At 40.4% G+C, this 12,500-nt stretch overlaps 1 protein-coding gene across 2 annotated transcripts in view; it reads right to left on the minus strand.

Moving 5' to 3' along the window:
* efna5b (ephrin-A5b) overlaps positions 1–12,500 on the minus strand; it is a 136,342-nt gene that overhangs the window by 13,090 nt on the left and 110,752 nt on the right. The gene's annotated exons all lie outside the window — the stretch shown is intronic.

Raw genomic sequence — 12,500 nt, forward strand, 5'->3', positions numbered from 1 at the left:
AAGAAAATAATCTTAATGCAAAGGGAAAATACTATTTTTTTTCTTCAGATACTTTTTCTTGTTTTAAGCAAAACGCACTTAATTTAGATTTGTTCCCCCAGGAAACAAGACTAAATATATTGCGCTTTTTCTTATATAGAACATGCATCTTGATTTAAGAATTTTTAGGCATTTTTACAGGAAACAAGACAAAAATACCAAGTAAGAATAGCATTTTTGCAGTGTATCACTGACACTTGACACTTTGCACCTAACAATCAAGCACAAAAAACACCCTAGCAACACCCTGGCAACCACCCAGACCACCCTAACTAGATAGCAACACTCATGGCAACCATGAAGAACACCCTATCAACAGCATAGGAACACTCTGGCAGTGGCAACCACAAATAATACCCTAGCCATCACATAGAAACACCCTGGCAACCACACAGAATACCCTAGCATCTGCATAGCCACATACACTATAAACTGCAACACCCTGGCAACTAGCCAGAACACCATAGCAACCCCATAGAACACCCTAGCAGCTGCATAGCAACATCCTGGCAACAAAACAAAAAACACCGTAGGAACCACATAGTAACACCCTGGTAACCATACATAACACTCTATTAACCACATAGCAACATCCTGGGAACCAACCAGAACATCCTAGCAACCGCACATAACCCTCAGCAACCAAAAAGTAAAACCTGCAGAAAACATCCTTGCAACCACCAGAACAACCTACCAACTAAATAGAAACAGTCTGGCAACCACCCTAGCAACTGCATATCAACGCTCTAAGTGAATAACTTAAATGAAGGTAACTTGATTTGATTTGACTCTGACAACCACACAGAACACCCAGACAGCTGCATAGCAACACAGAATACCCTAACCACATGTTGTAGCAACACCATGGCAACCATAACAATACTCCAGGAAGCACATAGCAACATCCTTGCAACCAACCAGAACATCCTTGCAACCACAACTACAGCAACTCATGTCTGCCAGTTGCACTGTTATCTAGAGAGAACACATTGTGATGTAATGTGCTTTTAATTTCAACAAGACACCAGAGACTCTCGTCATTACAACAATACAACACATGAACTTCACAATTTTAGGAGCCTCCATGAACATCTTCTCCAATATAATGAAATATTATCAATATATTGTTGTTGTTTTTTTCATTCAGAATACACAGATGTGTTTGAATAGCCATCAATGGAGAAAAATGGTCAAGACAGAATGATAATAGGACGTCAGACTGCACTGCACTGAACATGTTATTCTGCAGGCTGGATACACACCGATCCCAATCTGAAGAGAACACAGATTAGGACAATTCTCACGGATGCCATCCAAGGTCATGGTCCACGGAAGTTCACAGCTCGTCCAGTGTGTGCGTGAGTGTGTGTGCGTGCATGTGTGCGTGAGTGAGTGTGTGTGTCTGTGTGTGCGTGCGTCAGTGAGTGTGTGTGTGTGTGTGTGTGTGTGTGTGTGTGTGCGTGCCTGCGTGTGTGTGTGTGTGTGCATGAGTGAGTGTGTGTGTCTGTGTGTGTGTGCGTGCGTGTGCGTGAGTCTGAGTGTGTGTGTGTGTAATAATAGTATAAAAAATGCGTGTGTGTGTGTGTGCGTGAGTGAGTGTGTGTGTCTGTGTGTGCGTGTGTGAGTGAGTGAGTGTGTGAGAGAGCGTGTGTCTGTGTGTGTCTGTGTGTGTGTGTGTGCCTGTGTGCATGTGTGTGTGTGCATGAGTGAGTGTGTGTGTCTGTGTGCGTGCGTGTGCGTGCGTGAGTCTGAGTGTGTGTGTGTGTGTACTAATAGTATAAAAAATGCGTGTGTGTGCGTGAGTGAGTGTGTCTGTGTGCGTGCGTGTCTGTGTGTGTGTGTGTGTGTGTGTGTGTGTGTGTGTGAGTGAGTGAGTGAGTGAGTGAGTGAGTGTGTGTGTGTGTGTGTGTGTGTGTGCGTGAGTGTCTGTGTGTGTGTGTGAGTGAGTGAGTGAGTGAGTGTGTGTGTGTGTGTGTGTGTGTGTGTGTGAGTGAGTGAGTGAGTGAGTGAGTGTGTGTGTGTGTGTGTGTGTGTGTGTGTGTGTGTGTGTGTGTGTGTGTGTGTGTGTGTGTGATGATCTGTTCACAGACGCTCTTTGGCAGTGTCTCTCAGTAAGTGTAACACGCTGTCTGGCAGGTCCGGGCCGTTTGCCACCCAATGTTACACACACACACACACACACACACACACACACACACACACACACACACACACACACACACAGGAAGAGGAAAACAGCGGGAAGTCGGGAAGTGTTGTGACCCAGAGGATCAGACAGAACAAAACAAAGAGAAGGAAAAGGTTCATTTATCAAAGGCATGATAACGGAGATCGCTCCGTCACTGCAGGAGAACAGAGGAGACGCAGGAGCTGTGTGTGAGGAACGAGACTCATGCACAGAAATATGATCAACTCAACTCATGAAACGTCATTAAACTGATCATCGTTAACATGACAGCCGGGGTCAGGCAAAATGCAGAATTCAAGAATGTGTGAGTCTGAATTAAATCCGCAACAGCATACAGAATGTTGAATTGGATGTTGAAATGTATTTGATCAAAATACAGTAAAAACAGTGAAATATGATTATAATGTAAATCATCAGTTTTCTATGTGAATATACAGTAAAGTGTAATTTATTCCTGTGATCAAAGCTGAATTTATCATCATTACTCCAGTCTTCAGTGTCACATGATCCTCCAGAAATCATTATTATGATGATCTGATGCTCAAGACACATTTATGATTATTATCAGTGTTCGTACTGTAAACAGTTCGTATTTTTGTGGAAACTGATACATTTTATTTTTCAGGATTCTTTGATTAATAGAAATGTTCAGCTTTTATTTAAAAAAATAATATTTTGTAACATTATAAATGTCTTTGCTATCACTGTTGATAATTGTATTCATCCTTGGTCTTTAAGAAAAATAGTGTATATAACAATCTATTTTTCATTATAATATATTCACTTTTTAACATTTAAACATTAACAATAACATTAACGTTTACATTTTCATTGATTTAAACTGACACAACAGTTTCAGTTTAATTTGTTTATGTCGAGTTTGGTTCCATTTTAATTGAACTTATATTCAAATTTTAATTCCAATTCAGGATCCTGATTAATGCTCTAAAGTCAGGAATTTAACATTTAATTCTGAAAGGCAGCGAGCGTCTCTCAAACCTGCAGTGGATCCACGGTCACAGGGAAGGTAAACCCTGATTTAATAAGCGTCCGTGAGATCATAAACCCCCCGCGCTTTCCCCCAGTCTCCAAACCACATCCAGATTTTCCAATTCCACTCGCGTCAGACACAAAACGTGATTCATTCTCCTCTCATCCACTGAATCTGTCGTGTAATATTGGATTTGGAGACCTTGAGAGATTAAAATCCATCCTTAAATTCACAATATTAGAAAAAGATGCTGTCTCAAGCGTTTCGCAGTGGGGGGTCAGCTGACCCGTGCCCTGACCTTTGACCTGAGAGACACGAACGCGCGCGCGCACACACACACACACACACACACACACACACACACACACACACACACACACACACACACACACACACACACACACACACACACAGCTCATACTGAATATATTCAGCTCAATAGATATCATCACTAAATAACTTTGCATTTTCCATTTTCACCGTTTATTTCAAGATAAACAGCGTTTGAGAACTTCTTCCGTCTTGATTTCCAGCACAAATATCTAAACATTCTTAAAATGAAGATACATTTACTGGAGAAGCAAAATTACTTGAAGATATTAAGACTGGAAAATGTATCAAAATGAAGTGAATTTGTGTCAGAAAAATAAACTTAATTGAAAGTGAAATCAAGATTATTTTCCTGACCCCATTAGCAGATATTTGTTCTTGTTTTAAGCATAAATTAGCGTAATTTTAATAAATTTGTCAGAAAACAAGACTTAAGGCTCATTCACAGTTCACACCAAGGATAATAGCTACACTGCAAAAAAAACTTTTTTTTGTTTCTTATAATCCTATCTATAAAAATAATGTTCATTCAAAACAGAAACAAGATTATTTTTCTTACCCTACTGGCAGATCATTTTACTTATTTTAAGCAAAAACTCACTTCACTTGGATTTATTTCCCCAGAAAACAAGACATAATATCTTATGGTCTTTTATTCATCCAGTAAATGCATCTTGAATAATTTTTTTTTTGATATTTGGACTGGAAACAAGACAAAAATACTAACGAAGAAAAGCATTTTTTTGCAGTGTATAACAATAAAGATATAGTTTTGAAAATCATTCTGAATGTAAAAGAACAGCAGAGTCCACAGCACAACTATAATGATAACCACACAGAGAATCAATCCAGCTTATGAACGTTAAAAACACTGACAGCCAATCAGAATCCATCCTGCTTTAAAGAGCTCGAGCATTTAAAGCGACAGTGACTGGTGTGGATGCTAATATAGTTATTGTTACAATTATCATTCTTGGTGTGAACGGCCCTTAAATATGAAATTTTGCTTCTCCAGAAAATGCATCTGGGTTTAATAATGTTTAGATGTTTGTGCTGGAAAACAAGACAGAAACGCAATATTTGCAGTGTCCGAGATAAGAAATTCCTTCCTTTACTGTTTGTACGCCAAGAGAGCTGACAGACAAAAGCATGATGAATTACATCCTCGCTTTGATTTGACCTCGTGTCTCGATTAACCTGCTCGAGTGGATAACCGCGGACCAACACAAGAGCTCCAGCTGACCTCTGACCCCGCTGAAAGAACACACACGACTGGGGATTTTTATCTCGCAAACAGCAATTTGTCTGTACATCCACATTTCCAATAAACTCTAATGCTGGCAGACACACTCGTCATGTGATTACGCGACAAATCTCTGACTGGGGAAAATCACAGGCGCATTTGTAAAGCAACACACACTGCTGGTGAACGCTGGCCCACTTCTGTCACAGCGAGCTGGTTTATGTATGTGGAAATACATAATAGGAGCGTTTGATGTTATCTTTGTTTGTTGCCGACTGTATTACACACACGCTGACATTACTGACACCTCAAACACACACCGGCTGCTTTCATTCCCGTCCACATTAAATCTGACATCCACAAACCTCTGGAGGAACTGCTTTTAATCATACACTGAAATAAATTACTTCATTTTCACATTTAGAAAGTGCTATAGAGTTACAAAGAAGCTGTACGGGTTATGTTTAGTTTCATAGTGTTTTAGTTTGGGTTTTCCCCGTTCCTGTTTGCCCGAGTTCTCATTCATTATTGGTTGTCATGGTTACTGATTGCTTTGCGCACCTGTTTCTTGTTCAGTTCGTTGTATTTAACCCCTTAGTTTAGTTCTACTCGTTGTTCGACTCAAAAATCTATTGTTACTGTGTATGTATATATATAAATTGTTTATATATAATCATATGCCCACTAAATGCCACAAGCAATCAAAAAAGACTGTGATTGGTTCCTCAAGTCAGTCAAATGGTCTTTTTTTTTTACACTACACTGCAAAAATATTTTCTTCCTCAGTCTTGTTTTCCACTACCAATATCTAAACATTCTTAAATTAGGAAACATTTACTGGAGAAGCAAAATTACTTCAGATATTAAGTCTTGTTTAAAGAAAAAATGAAGTGAGTTTATGTTTAAAACAAGAACAAATATCTGCTAATGGAGTCAGAAAAAAAAGCTTGTTTTCCCTTTGAGTTAAGTTTATTTTTCTGACTCCATTGGCAGATATTTGTTCTTGTTTTGAGCACAAACTCACTTCATTTTGATCATATCTTCAGTCATTTTTCTTCTCCAGTAAATGTATCCTGATTTAAGAACGTTTAGATATTTGTGCTGGAAAACAACAACAACAAAACTCAAAGTAATACAATAATTTTTGCTGTGTATGCCCACTTCACAAGACTATATTTCAGTTAGAGAACCACTAAAAGTCCTCTTTGAACTGATGCGATTAGAGTCGTGACGTCTGATGTGATAATGTCAGTCACTATTCCAGAGAAATGGCCGTAATCACAGAGAGCCGATAACGTTTCTTCTGAGCCGTTATCAGCGGCACCTTTACGACTGATTCAGAGAAATGTCACGTCTCCAGAGACGGATACCAGCATCTGAAAGCTTCTGGAATGACATGAACCTGAACCTTAATGATCTTCTGTTTTCTGAAGAGCGCGTGCGATTATTCACTCAACAGCAGTCCATGAAACCAGACGTTCAAGATCGGCGAAACTAGTGAGCTGTGATTGATCGACACTCTAGATAGAAAAATACACAGAAATACTGGAGAATAATCCAACTTAATTTCATTTAACTAGTTTTTTTTTATACTTTTCGTTATTGCATGAAATTTATTCATTATTAATTTCTCTTGGTGTGTCCACTGTCCACCAACAAGGCGCTTCATAATTGATGAACTTTGCAACATTGACACAGTTATTGAACTGTATTGATCTGAATAATGACACTGTTCACTGTTATTTTACTGTTTTTTTTTACTGTGAAGCTGCTTTGAAACAATCTGTGCAAATCGCTATAGAAATAAATGTGTCTGGACTTGACCAACTGAGCTATTAGTCCCAAACCAATCAAATTAATTTCAAAATTCGATGAGCCTTGAGCCTAAAATAAATTAATAAAAAATGTGAATAATAAATAAATAAATCAAACACTGGCAACATATTAACAATATTATTTATAATTATAATATTTGTATGCTTGCAACATATCATTTTGACTGCAATGGAGAAAGATGCGTTTACGCAGCCAGATAACATTAAATAAAATAATATTTCTATGTTGCTTGCAACATAATTTTTGAATGGCCATCAATGGAGAAAGATACTTTTTTACATCTATACCTGCAGATTTTTAAAATATTTTTTTCTCTGACCTTAAAGGTCAAGGTCAAGTAAAAAAGGTGAAGTGACCAATTAAACGTTCAGTGAATGTAATCACAATAAATCTGTTGAATAATATAATTATTAAATGCACAATAATATGGATGTCAGCATGATATAAAAACACTATTACAAGGAAGTTGGACAGTTTCCATTATAGTCAAAATGAAAGCTTGATGGATGAACTGGAAAGGAGGTTTTAATTGAACATTTGCTTAAATATTCCTGCCAGAGAAAGCTGACATTTTGACTGTCTGCAATTGTGAAATCACCTTTCTTAACAGATAATAATAGCGTCTGAAGTCATTGTGAAATATGGCAACTGAAAGCACGACGGTTCTTCACACTTCAACTCCAGCTTTGACTTTCTGTTTGGAATTATGCTCAACATGACTGTCATGATGTATATTAATTACGATGTTCGCCAGAGAGACAAAAGCTGGCAAGATGTGAAGCCGGATCCGTGGAGTGAGACACACACTCAGTCAGAGAGGGCAAACGCGTCTCACAGATGTTCGCTTAGGACCGAGAGGGAGGATGATGGACTCATGAGAAGAACGATATGCTCTATGATTTTCACGTTCTCAGCAGCACCGGCTAGTCAAGCACATAATAACGGCTCTCGGTGTAACAAGGCCTCGGGACACGGCGACGATGTGAAGGTCCTGCAGGAACGTTATGAGGGAAAACTAATGAGGTTTGCCTGTATTTTCATCTCACCTTGTAGACAGGTGTCCTTCAGCGAAACACTCAAATTTCATTTTCTTAAAAAAAAAAAATATTGATTCATATTGATTTCTATCCTCGCTGGATTTGTTATGCTGTCCTTGAAAATGAATCTCAACAAGAGAAAATATTGCATTTTCTTATAATGTACAAACGGCTTTGTCAGTGAGATACAGTGAGAGAAATAAAGTTATATTAGGGCTGTTGAAACGGCCTGAAATTGAACAACATGCAGGCCTAAACACATAAAACTCGATCGGGTTCAAAATGCCAAACACTCCTGGGTTGACAGGTATTTCTGGTCTCGGAGTGTTTCATCTTATTACTGTACAGCATGACCTCATTGTGTGCTTGAACAAACCAAAACAGAGAGGAAATGTTTATCTGATCCTGGAACCCTCATAACAAACTTCGAAACTGTCATTTTAAAAGCAACTGCATGAAGCCAAAAAACAAAAGCCAAAAGATTGGTGCATTTAACACATTTATGCATTTGGCAGATGCTTTTAAGAGATTTACAATGTGTTGGTGGCGTACATTTTCATCAATTCGTGTGTTCAGTTTGCTGGGAATCTATGATCACATGATCTAAGTGACCTATAGTTCTTTTTAAAAAATCCACCAAAATGCGCCGGAGCGTTCATCGACCCCAGAAGGGTGAACAACACTTAACATCTTCAGTCATTGTGTTTCTGCGGTAAACGTACCTTGATTTAGGAATGTTTATATATTTTTGCTGGAAAACAAGACGTGTGTAAACAGAATTTTGTTTTGCAGTGTAGCCATTAAATAAAATGATTTTGAAAATCATATGTTTCCATGTTTTTTGTTGTTGTAATGTGTGAAAACTATTAGGGCCCTATTTTAACGATCTGAAACGCAAGTATCAAATGTGAAACGCAAGTAACTCTGTGGGCGGATCCCGGCGCTGTTGCTCTTATACCGGCGGGATAAACGACTCTTGCGCCCGACGCAAATCTACAATGTGTTGGTCTGAAGTCGCTTCATTATTCATAGGTGTGGTTTGAGCGTAACGTGAAATAAACCAATCAGAGCGTCCTCTCACATTCCCTTTAAGAGCCGGCGCGCTTGTTCCACGGCGGATTGCTATTATAACGGCGGATTGCTATTATAACGGTGGATTGCTATTATAACGGTGGATTGCTATTATAACGGCGGATCGCTATTATAACGGCGGATTGCTATTATAACGGCGGATTGCTATTATAACGGCGGATTGCTATTATAACGGCGGATCGCTATTATAACGGCGGATTGCTATTATAACGGCGGATTGCTATTATAACGGCGGATCGCTATTATAACGGCGGATTGCTATTATAACGGCGGATCGCTATTATAACGGCGGATCGCTATTATAACGGCGGATCGCTATTATAACGGCGGATTGCTATTATAACGGCGGATCGCTATTATAACGGCGGATTGCTATTATAACGGCGGACAGCTATTATAACGGCGGATCGCTATTATAACGGCGGATCGCTATTATAACGGCGGATCGCTATTATAACGGCGGATTGCTATTATAACGGCGGATTGCTATTATAACGGCGGATCGCTATTATAACGGCGGATCGCTATTATAACGGCGGATCGCTATTATAACGGCGGATTGCTATTATAACGGCGGATCGCTATTATAACGGCGGATCGCTATTATAACGGCGGATTGCTATTATAACGGCGGATCGCTATTATAACGGCGGATTGCTATTATAACGGCGGATCGCTATTATAACGGCGGATCGCTATTATAACGGCGGATTGCTATTATAACGGCGGATTGCTATTATAACGGCGGATCGCTATTATAACGGCGGATCGCTATTATAACGGCGGATCGCTATTATAACGGTGGATTGCTATTATAACGGCGGATTGCTATTATAACGGCGGATCGCTATTATAACGGCGGATTGCTATTATAACGGCGGATCGCTATTATAACGGCGGATTGCTATTATAACGGCGGATCGCTATTATAACGGCGGATTGCTATTATAACGGCGGATTGCTATTATAACGGCGGATCGCTATTATAACGGCGGATCGCTATTATAACGGCGGATCGCTATTATAACGGTGGATTGCTATTATAACGGCGGATTGCTATTATAACGGCGGATCGCTATTATAACGGCGGATTGCTATTATAACGGCGGATCGCTATTATAACGGCGGATTGCTATTATAACGGCGGATCGCTATTATAACGGCGGATCGCTATTATAATGGCGGATCGCTATTATAACGGCGGATTGCTATTATAACGGCGGATCGCTATTATAACGGCGGATCGCTATTATAACGGCGGATCGCTATTATAACGGCGGATAGCTATTATAACGGCGGATTGCTATTATAACGGCGGATAGCTATTATAACGGCGGATCGCTATTATAACGGCGGATCGCTATTATAACGGCGGATTGCTATTATAACGGCGGATTGCTATTATAACGGCGGATCGCTATTATAACGGCGGATTGCTATTATAACGGCGGATTGCTATTATAACGGCGGATCGCTATTATAACGGCGGATTGCTATTATAACGGCGGATCGCTATTATAACGGCGGATCGCTATTATAACGGCGGATCGCTATTATAACGGCGGATAGCTATTATAACGGCGGATTGCTATTATAACGGCGGATAGCTATTATAACGGCGGATCGCTATTATAACGGCGGATCGCTATTATAACGGCGGATTGCTATTATAACGGCGGATCGCTATTATAACGGCGGATCGCTATTATAACGGTGGATTGCTATTATAACGGCGGATCGCTATTATAACGGTGGATTGCTATTATAATGGCGGATTGCTATTATAACGGTGGATTGCTATTATAACGGCGGATCGCTATTATAACGGAGGATTGCTATTATAACGGCGGATCGCTATTATAGCGGCGGATCGCTATTATAACGGCGGATCGCTATTATAACGGCGGATTGCTATTATAACGGTGGATTGCTATTATAACGGCGGATCGCTATTATAACGGCGGATCGCTATTATAGCGGCGGATCGCTATTATAACGGCGGATCGCTATTATAACGGCGGATTGCTATTATAACGGCGGATCGCTATTATAACGGCGGATCGCTATTATAACGGCGGATTGCTATTATAACGGCGGATCGCTATTATAACGGCGGATTGCTATTATAACGGCGGATCGCTATTATAACGGCGGATCGCTATTATAACGGCGGATCGCTATTATAACGGCGGATCGCTATTATAACGGCGGATCGCTATTATAACGGCGGATAGCTATTATAACGGCGGATCGCTATTATAACGGCGGATCGCTATTATAACGGCGGATCGCTATTATAACGGCGGATTGCTATTATAACGGCGGATTGCTATTATAACGGCGGATCGCTATTATAACGGCGGATTGCTATTATAACGGCGGATCGCTATTATAACGGCGGATCGCTATTATAACGGCGGATCGCTATTATAACGGCGGATCGCTATTATAACGGCGGATAGCTATTATAACGGCGGATTGCTATTATAACGGCGGATAGCTATTATAACGGCGGATCGCTATTATAACGGCGGATCGCTATTATAACGGCGGATTGCTATTATAACGGCGGATAGCTATTATAACGGCGGATCGCTATTATAACGGCGGATTGCTATTATAACGGCGGATCGCTATTATAACGGCGGATCGCTATTATAACGGTGGATTGCTATTATAACGGCGGATCGCTATTATAACGGTGGATTGCTATTATAATGGCGGATTGCTATTATAACGGTGGATTGCTATTATAACGGCGGATCGCTATTATAACGGAGGATTGCTATTATAACGGCGGATCGCTATTATAACGGCGGATTGCTATTATAACGGCGGATCGCTATTATAACGGCGGATTGCTATTATAACGGCGGATCGCTATTATAACGGCGGATCGCTATTATAACGGCGGATCGCTATTATAACGGCGGATCGCTATTATAACGGCGGATTGCTATTATAACGGCGGATTGCTATTATAACGGCGGATCGCTATTATAACGGCGGATCGCTATTATAACGGCGGATCGCTATTATAACGGCGGATTGCTATTATAACGGCGGGTTTGCTATTATAACGGCGGGTTTGCTATTATAACGGCGGATTGCTATTATAACGGCGGGTTTGCCGGCGCACGCCAGGAGCGGTTCACAGCCGAGGAGACCGGCGTTCTCGTCAGGGCCGTAAAACACAGAGAAGTGACATTGGGGATGATGGAGAAACACACACAAATTAGCTTCGGTTAAACAGGCGTATAATTTGGGTAAATGTGTAGCCTAATCTAGATTATAAAAATAAGAAAAAAATCTAGATAGATCTTTTTCACATCTTCACGGACACAACAATGATTTCCTCGTGTGTTAATATTTTTCCTTGTAATAATGTATTTGCAAAATTGAAAACTGCTGCGTCTGTTTATAATTATTAGAGAATCAAAGTGGATGCGCGTTCTTCACACGCTACATTATGGCCAAGCACGCGCCCTTAAAATACCATATCACTAACGCACAACGCGCCGCTGTCTTTAGACTGTTTTTTTCCTGGTCAGTGGCGGAATTGCTTTCTAAAACTGGAAAATATCACCAGGGGAGTTTTGCGCCGGAACACACTCCTCTTCTCGCTGAACCGCCCCCGCGAGCGCAAGTTCATTCCCTAATTTACCGACGTGCGTCTGTGGAGGGAAAAGTCCGCTGTGCGCAGGTGCAAAATAGGAATTATACATGCGTCGTGTTCAAAGTCAA

This window comes from Phoxinus phoxinus, assembly GCF_949152265.1.
Source record: "Phoxinus phoxinus genome assembly, chromosome: 15".
Lineage (NCBI taxonomy): Eukaryota > Metazoa > Chordata > Actinopteri > Cypriniformes > Leuciscidae > Phoxinus > Phoxinus phoxinus.